General features: G+C 36.0%; 1 long non-coding RNA gene across 1 annotated transcript; it reads left to right on the top strand.

Annotated features, from left to right (window-relative positions):
• The first annotated feature begins 8 nt into the window (after positions 1 to 8).
• LOC128559604 (uncharacterized) lies at positions 9 to 5,550 on the top strand. The gene is made up of 2 exons (XR_008372494.1): positions 9 to 1,558; positions 2,164 to 5,550. It is a non-coding gene; the product is annotated as an uncharacterized LOC128559604 (long non-coding RNA).
• The last annotated feature ends 1,095 nt before the right edge of the window (positions 5,551 to 6,645 follow it).

Below are 6,645 nucleotides of genomic sequence, written 5' to 3'. Positions count from 1 at the left end.
ACACTTGTTCACCATCATAAGCTGACCCTGTACAGCAAGAAACATAACTCCATCCTGCTTTTTGCAAGATTTATGGCCCCTTTTGGACTTAAAAAATATCAGATTTCTTGGTTAAGTTTTATGTTTAGGTCAACTTTTTCTCTTAAACTATCAAAGCTATTGCTTTGAAACTTGCAACACTTGTTCACCATCATAAGCTGACCCTGTACAGCAAGCAACATAACTCCATCCTGCTTTTTGCAATAATTATTGCCCCTTTTGGACTTAGAAAATCATTTTCTTGGTTGAGTATTATGTTTAAGGCAACTTTTCTCATAAACTATCAAAGCTATTGCTTTAAAACTTGCAACAGTTTTTCACAATCATAAGTGGACACTGTACATCAAGAAACATAACTCTATCCTGCTTTTTGCAAGAATGATGGCCCTTTTTAGACTTAGAAAATCATGGGTAGGACAATATTTCTATTATACAAAAAAAATCAGATGAGCGTCAGCACCCGCAAGGCGGTGCTCTTGTTATTAGTATCCATACTTTAAATATAATACTGTTATGTCTAATCTGTAGTCAACAGGTGATATAAAGAAGTATATATAAAGTTTTATATTTTTATGACAGGCTGAATATTCTTTTATAAGTTATAGCAGATTTTTTATGTCTTTCACATGTAATGAGGGAGACATATTGATTTAGTGCTGTTTGTCTGTTTAACAGTCTCAAATTTGTCCATGCAACTCCAAAGACATTACTGGATGTGTTTACACCAAATTTCCTGTGAAAGATCATTGACAAGCCTAGTTATGCATCTTATCAGCATTTTCCTGTATGATGATTTTCAGCAGAGTAATGGCCCTTGTTTCATCAAGTTCTATGATGTTTTGCCTACTTCTCTTATATTACTGGGCAGATTTTTACCAAACCTTATAGGAATGATCTGTGCCAGGCCTCATTATGCACATCATCAGCATTTTATTGTTTGATGATTTTCAGCAGAGATACAGCCCTTGATCCCTCAAATTTAAGTTTTAGCCACCTCTCAAATGTTATTGGTTGGATATCCACCAAAACCGTACAGGAGTGATCATTGGCAAGTGATCATTGGCAAGCCTCATTGTGCATGTTACTGGCAAATTCCGGTTTAGTTTCAGTGGGGTTATGGCCCTTGATTTGTTGTGTTATTTACCTTGGCCGTGCAACTGCCTTGATATCCACTAGAGGAATTACACTGGACTTCACAAAAGTGATAATTGTCAAGCTCAGTTGTGAACTTTTTGGCATGTTCAGGTTTGCTGTTTTTCAACAGAGTTGTGTCCCTTGATTTGTCACCAAACCTGACAAGAGTGAACAGTGCCAAGTCTTACTTTCTGTGATTTCAGGAGAGTTATGGCCCTTTATTTGCCAACTTGGCAACTCCTTTTGCACCATTGGGCAGGAGTTATCAGTGCCAAGCCTAGTTTGACATATCAGCATGTTCCAGTTCAGTAATTTTCAAACAGAGTTATAGCCCTTGGTTTGTCATAATTTACAATGATTACACTGCTTGCTATATACAGTTAAGGTAGTTCTGCACGTTTGGTTCCAAATTTTTTCTGCAATGTAGAATTTGATTAAACTCTGAAATTTCAAAACTTCAGAATATACCTAGAAAATTCAGCAAATAAAAAAGATAGGGTCGTGTGCTTGATTTTTTGCTAGACTGATTTGAAAAATATAGACCTCACGCAATTTTTCACAATGGAAGTCTATGGGAAAATCATAACTTTCATAACATTTTCGCAAATAGAAATGTTTCTACAGTGTAGAATTTAATGAAACTTCCCACAGTTATAAATAGGCATATGGCCTATAATGTGGTGAAATAAAATGTATAGGTCCGTGTGCTTAATTTTGAGATATTTGATCATGACTAAAGTAAACCGCACTTTTCACGCTAATTTTAAGGCATTATTTTGAAGTTTTAACGTGTCAGATGTTTTAATGTCATATTTTAACTTTAGAAAAACAGTACCAGTGCCATAGTAATAAATTTACACATAGGTTGCTGTTAGTTCATAAAATGATTTTCATTTCCGTACGCCGAATCCAGGCTGTATTCCACGTTTTCCGGATAAATGACGTTACGTCATCACTTCCGGTTTATCAAACGTGCAGAACTACCTTAAGCTGAATTTGACCAAACCCCATGAGTGGTTAGTGTGAAGCCTAGTTGTGAAAATTATTTTTCATGTTCTGATTAAATGATAATGTTATTACCCTGGATTTGTCAAATTTTCCATCTGTGCCACCTCTCTCTACCACTGGATTTAAATCCACCGGACTTCATAGGAGTTACCACTGCCAATCCTAGTTGTGTATATGGTATGATGTTTTGGTTCAGTGACCTGGAGTTATGGTCCTTAATTTGTGGCAATTTTTATTTTCTGTGTGGTAACTTGTGGGAGACATAAGCTTTTCACGAAAAACAACCTTTAGTTTTCCACCATGTACTTGCTCAAAGTAAAATATTGTTTACTTTTTTTTGTAAAATACATTTTCTGAACAAATATTTCATATATATAGAATCTATTTAAAAATATACCAAATGTCATGGTGATGAAAAATAAGTCCCTGTTATTGGATGTATCATATAAACATTTTATGCAAGTTTAATATATATATATATATGTTCAATAAGTTTGTAAGGAATAGCTTTGTTCCTCTTTAGAATAACAACCTTTGTGATTTTACTTCACAGGGGTTGCAGTGAGTTTAGTTGTCTAGCTTAACATTGAAGTTTATTTGAATTACTCTTTGAATCAGTTTCATTAAAAAGGGGTTCAAGTCTTTCGAGAGTGTAAGGTCATGCTCAGTGGCGGCTTGAATTAGCAAGCCAATCATTGCATGTATAGTCAGACACAAAAATATAAAAATGCATAATACAGTTATAGAACCTGTGCTCCTCAAGTCATAATATTACAGTGAACAAGTGTGTGAAGTTTAATTCCATTCCCACCAGTGGTTACTGAAATTTGTTTGTTTGTTTTGGGTTTAATACTGTTTTTCAACAGTATTTCAGTCATGTAACGGCGGGCAGTTAACCTAGCCAGTGTTCCTTGATTCTGTACCAGTACAAACCTGTTCTCCGCAAGTAACTGCCATCTTCCCCACATGAATCAGAGGTGGAGGACGAATGATTTCAGACACAATGTCGTTTATCAAATAGTCACGGAGAACATACGCCCCGCCCAGGGATCAAACTCACAACCCCGCGATTTGTAGACCAGCGCTCTACCTACTGAGCTAAGCGGGCGGGCTGGTTACTGAAATACCAAGATTGTTGTATTTCAAGGGTGGGGGTAACTCCCCCTGCCTTGTGGGGAGATTTTCAGGGTGGGGAATAATTAGCATAGGTTTTATTTATCTTTCTTATCAGTGTTTCTTGCTGAATACATTATATTAGACTTCGTATTTTATTCATTAGGGGCTTCCATAGTCAAGTGGTTTAGATGACTTAGAGTTAATTTGTCTCTCACCACTGTGGGGTGCTGGGAAGTCCTGCTAACTGGCTTATAGAAGGTCAGTGGTTTTACACAGATGTCTACATGTACCTGAAATAATTCAACTTCCAAAATGTCACCACATAATGCAATTTGTATTGATGTTTAGCTAAACCCAGCAAGGAAAAATAAAACAGGTTTCAATTATCACATTGGAACATTGAGTAGCTGTTTTCTGTTTTATGCAAAGAGCTAACCAGGGTACAAGCTGATTTAAAAAATTTCATTCATATTGTGCTAAGTGATGATATTTTACTTTTAAAGGAAAATGTGCAAATCTTGCGTCACATATTTTGTGAAATGTGTTCTTTATTGACCCTTTATGTTTATAGAATTTGTTTAAATTGAACTTCTACATGTTATCTCATATTGTTATTTCTTGTGTTAAGTTTGCTCGTCTATATTTTCTTACATTTTATTTAAAAATTTATACATGTACATTGAAAATGAAATTTTATGACTCCTAGACAGTATTTCATTCATGTTATTTTGTTAAGAACTGTATGGTTTAGCGATGCATTTTGTATTAGTTATATTTTTAGCTCACCTGAGCAATGCTCAGGTGAGTTTTTGTGATCGCTCAGTGTCTGTCGTCTGTCTGTCTGTCAACATTTCGCTTGTGTATGCGATAGAGTCTGTATTTTTCAACTGATCTTCATGAAATTTTGTCAGAAAGATAATCTTAATGAAATCTAGGCCATGTTGGAAAATGGGTCATCTGGGGTCAAAAACTAGGTCAAATAAAAAAACACCTTGTGTATGCATAGAGGCGTTATTTTTCAATTGATCTTCATGAATTTTGGTCAGAATCATAACATAGAGGCGTTATTTTTCAATTGATCTTCATGAATTTTGGTCAGAATCATAACCTTGATGAAATCTAGGCGAAGTTCGAAAATGGGTCATCTGGGGTCAGAAACTAGGTCACTAGGCCAAATCAAAGAAAAACCTTGTGTATGCCATAGAGGCTGTATTTTTCAACTGATCTTGATGAAGTTTTGTCAGATTGATAACCTTGATGAAAGCTAGGCCAAGTTCGAAAATGAGTCATCTTGGATAAAAAAAACTAGGTCACTAGGTCATATCAAAGAAAAAAGCTTTTGTATGCAATAGGGTCTGCATTTTAGACCTAATCTTCATGAATTTTGGTCAGAATGATTACCTTGATGAAATCTAGGCCACGTTTGAAAATGGGTCATCTGGGGTCAAAACCAAATCACTAGATCAAATCAAAGAAAAAATCTTGTGTATGTGATAGAAGCATTATTTTTCAATTGATCTTCATGAATTTTGGTCAGAATGATTGCTTTGATGAAATCTAGGTCAAGTTCGAATATGGGTCATCTTGGGTCAAAAACTAGGTCATAAGGTCATATCAAAGAAAAAGCTTGTGTATGCAATAAGGACTGCATTTTACACTGAATCTTCATGAAATTTGATCAGAATGTTTGTCTGGATGAAATCTTGGTCAAGTTTGAATGTGGGTCAAAAACTAGGTTACCCGGTCAAATAAAAGAAAAACCTTGTGTAGGCAATAGGGGCTGCATTTTACACTGGATATTCATAAAATGTAGTCAGAATGATTGCCTTGATGAAATCTAGGAGGATTTTGAATATGGGTCATCTGGGGTCAAAAGCTAGGTCACTAGGTCAAATCAAGGAAAAACCATGTGTATGCAATAGTGCATTTTACACTGGATTTTCATAAAATTTAGTCAGAATGGTTGCCTTGATGAAATCTAGGTCAAGGTCGAATATGGATCATCTTTGGTCAAAAACTAGGTCTCTAGGTCAAATCAAAGAAAATAGTTGTTTGCACTCAAGATTTTTGCTCCAGTTTTAATGAAAATTGGTCAGAATATTTGTTTCCATGAAATCACTAGGTCAAACATGTTTACACTGTTATGGTGTGTTTCTCAGGTGAGCGACCTAGGGCCATCTTGGCCCTCTTGTGTATTTTCATATTATATATTGGATCTTGACAATATACTTCTAAAATAAATATGGTTGTCAGGTTGTTTGTCACATTTTTATGCCCACAGTTTTGTGGTGATGTTCCTAAAGATCTGCTGTTGCCTGGCTTTCCAGCTGTGTGTGGCAAACTTTCTTGTTAGCACACTTCTTGAAATGACACAGGCATAATAACATTTACAAATATATGTTTATATCAGCATATAAAGTTTTGCACTAGAAAAATACATACCGAAGTGTCTCTATCGGTCAGTCTTCATGTATTAATGTCATTTACTAGTAATGTTGAACCCTTTACGCTCAGCATGTACTAATCTCCGGGTGTGAGAGGGGGGGTGGTCTGTGAGAGTGTGACTACCTAATTATACAATGCTTCAGAATCGTTTACATGCAAGTATTCCGTATTGGTTTTACAGACATACACTCATGAAATACAGAATTAGAAACCGAATGTATACACAGGGTCACTAGTACGTCACGCAAGAAATTACCTTCTGTCGATTCCCTATGCAAGTCACGCGAAAAAATGTCTACTGACGACTTTAAAAAGTGGATGAGGTGAGACAGGAGACTATAGTTTAACCCCCGTGTGTCTGTCTGTCCGTCCGACAAATCTTCTATCACCAATTTTCTTTTCATATTTTGACAGCTTATTAATTTTAGTTTGATATGATATATGGGTTGAAATTCTAGAAAGTATAGTAAATGGATCTGAACTGTGGCGAATTTACACTAGAACCCTATAGGAAATGTTTAACCCTTACCATGCTAAATTTCTATAATGGACTGGTCCATCTTCTAATTTGGGCAGTACCATTTATTATTTGAAGGGGTGTTTACTGAAAATTTACTGACTGAATAGCGAACAGTGCAGACCATGATCAGACTGTACGGATGTGCAGGCTGATCTTGGTCGCATTGGCAGAATCACTTGCCGCCAGCAGGCTAAGGGTTAACTAGTCTATAACCTCTACAATTATGTGCATTCTCCATTTTGTGTGTAATGGATGTAGAAAAAGCACGTCTATAAACCGTATTTCTATCTTACTAGAAGCCAGAGCTGCCGCCTAACGACCCCGTTTCCGCTGTCCTGGACCAATTCATAATGGCAACCATGTTTTTAAAATGAAAAGTACCA

This window comes from Mercenaria mercenaria, chromosome 9 (assembly GCF_021730395.1).
Source record: "Mercenaria mercenaria strain notata chromosome 9, MADL_Memer_1, whole genome shotgun sequence".
In the NCBI taxonomy this organism is placed as follows: Eukaryota; Metazoa; Mollusca; class Bivalvia; order Venerida; family Veneridae; genus Mercenaria; species Mercenaria mercenaria.
Note: the sequence above shows the minus strand (reverse complement) of the source record. Positions and strands in the feature narration are given on the sequence as shown.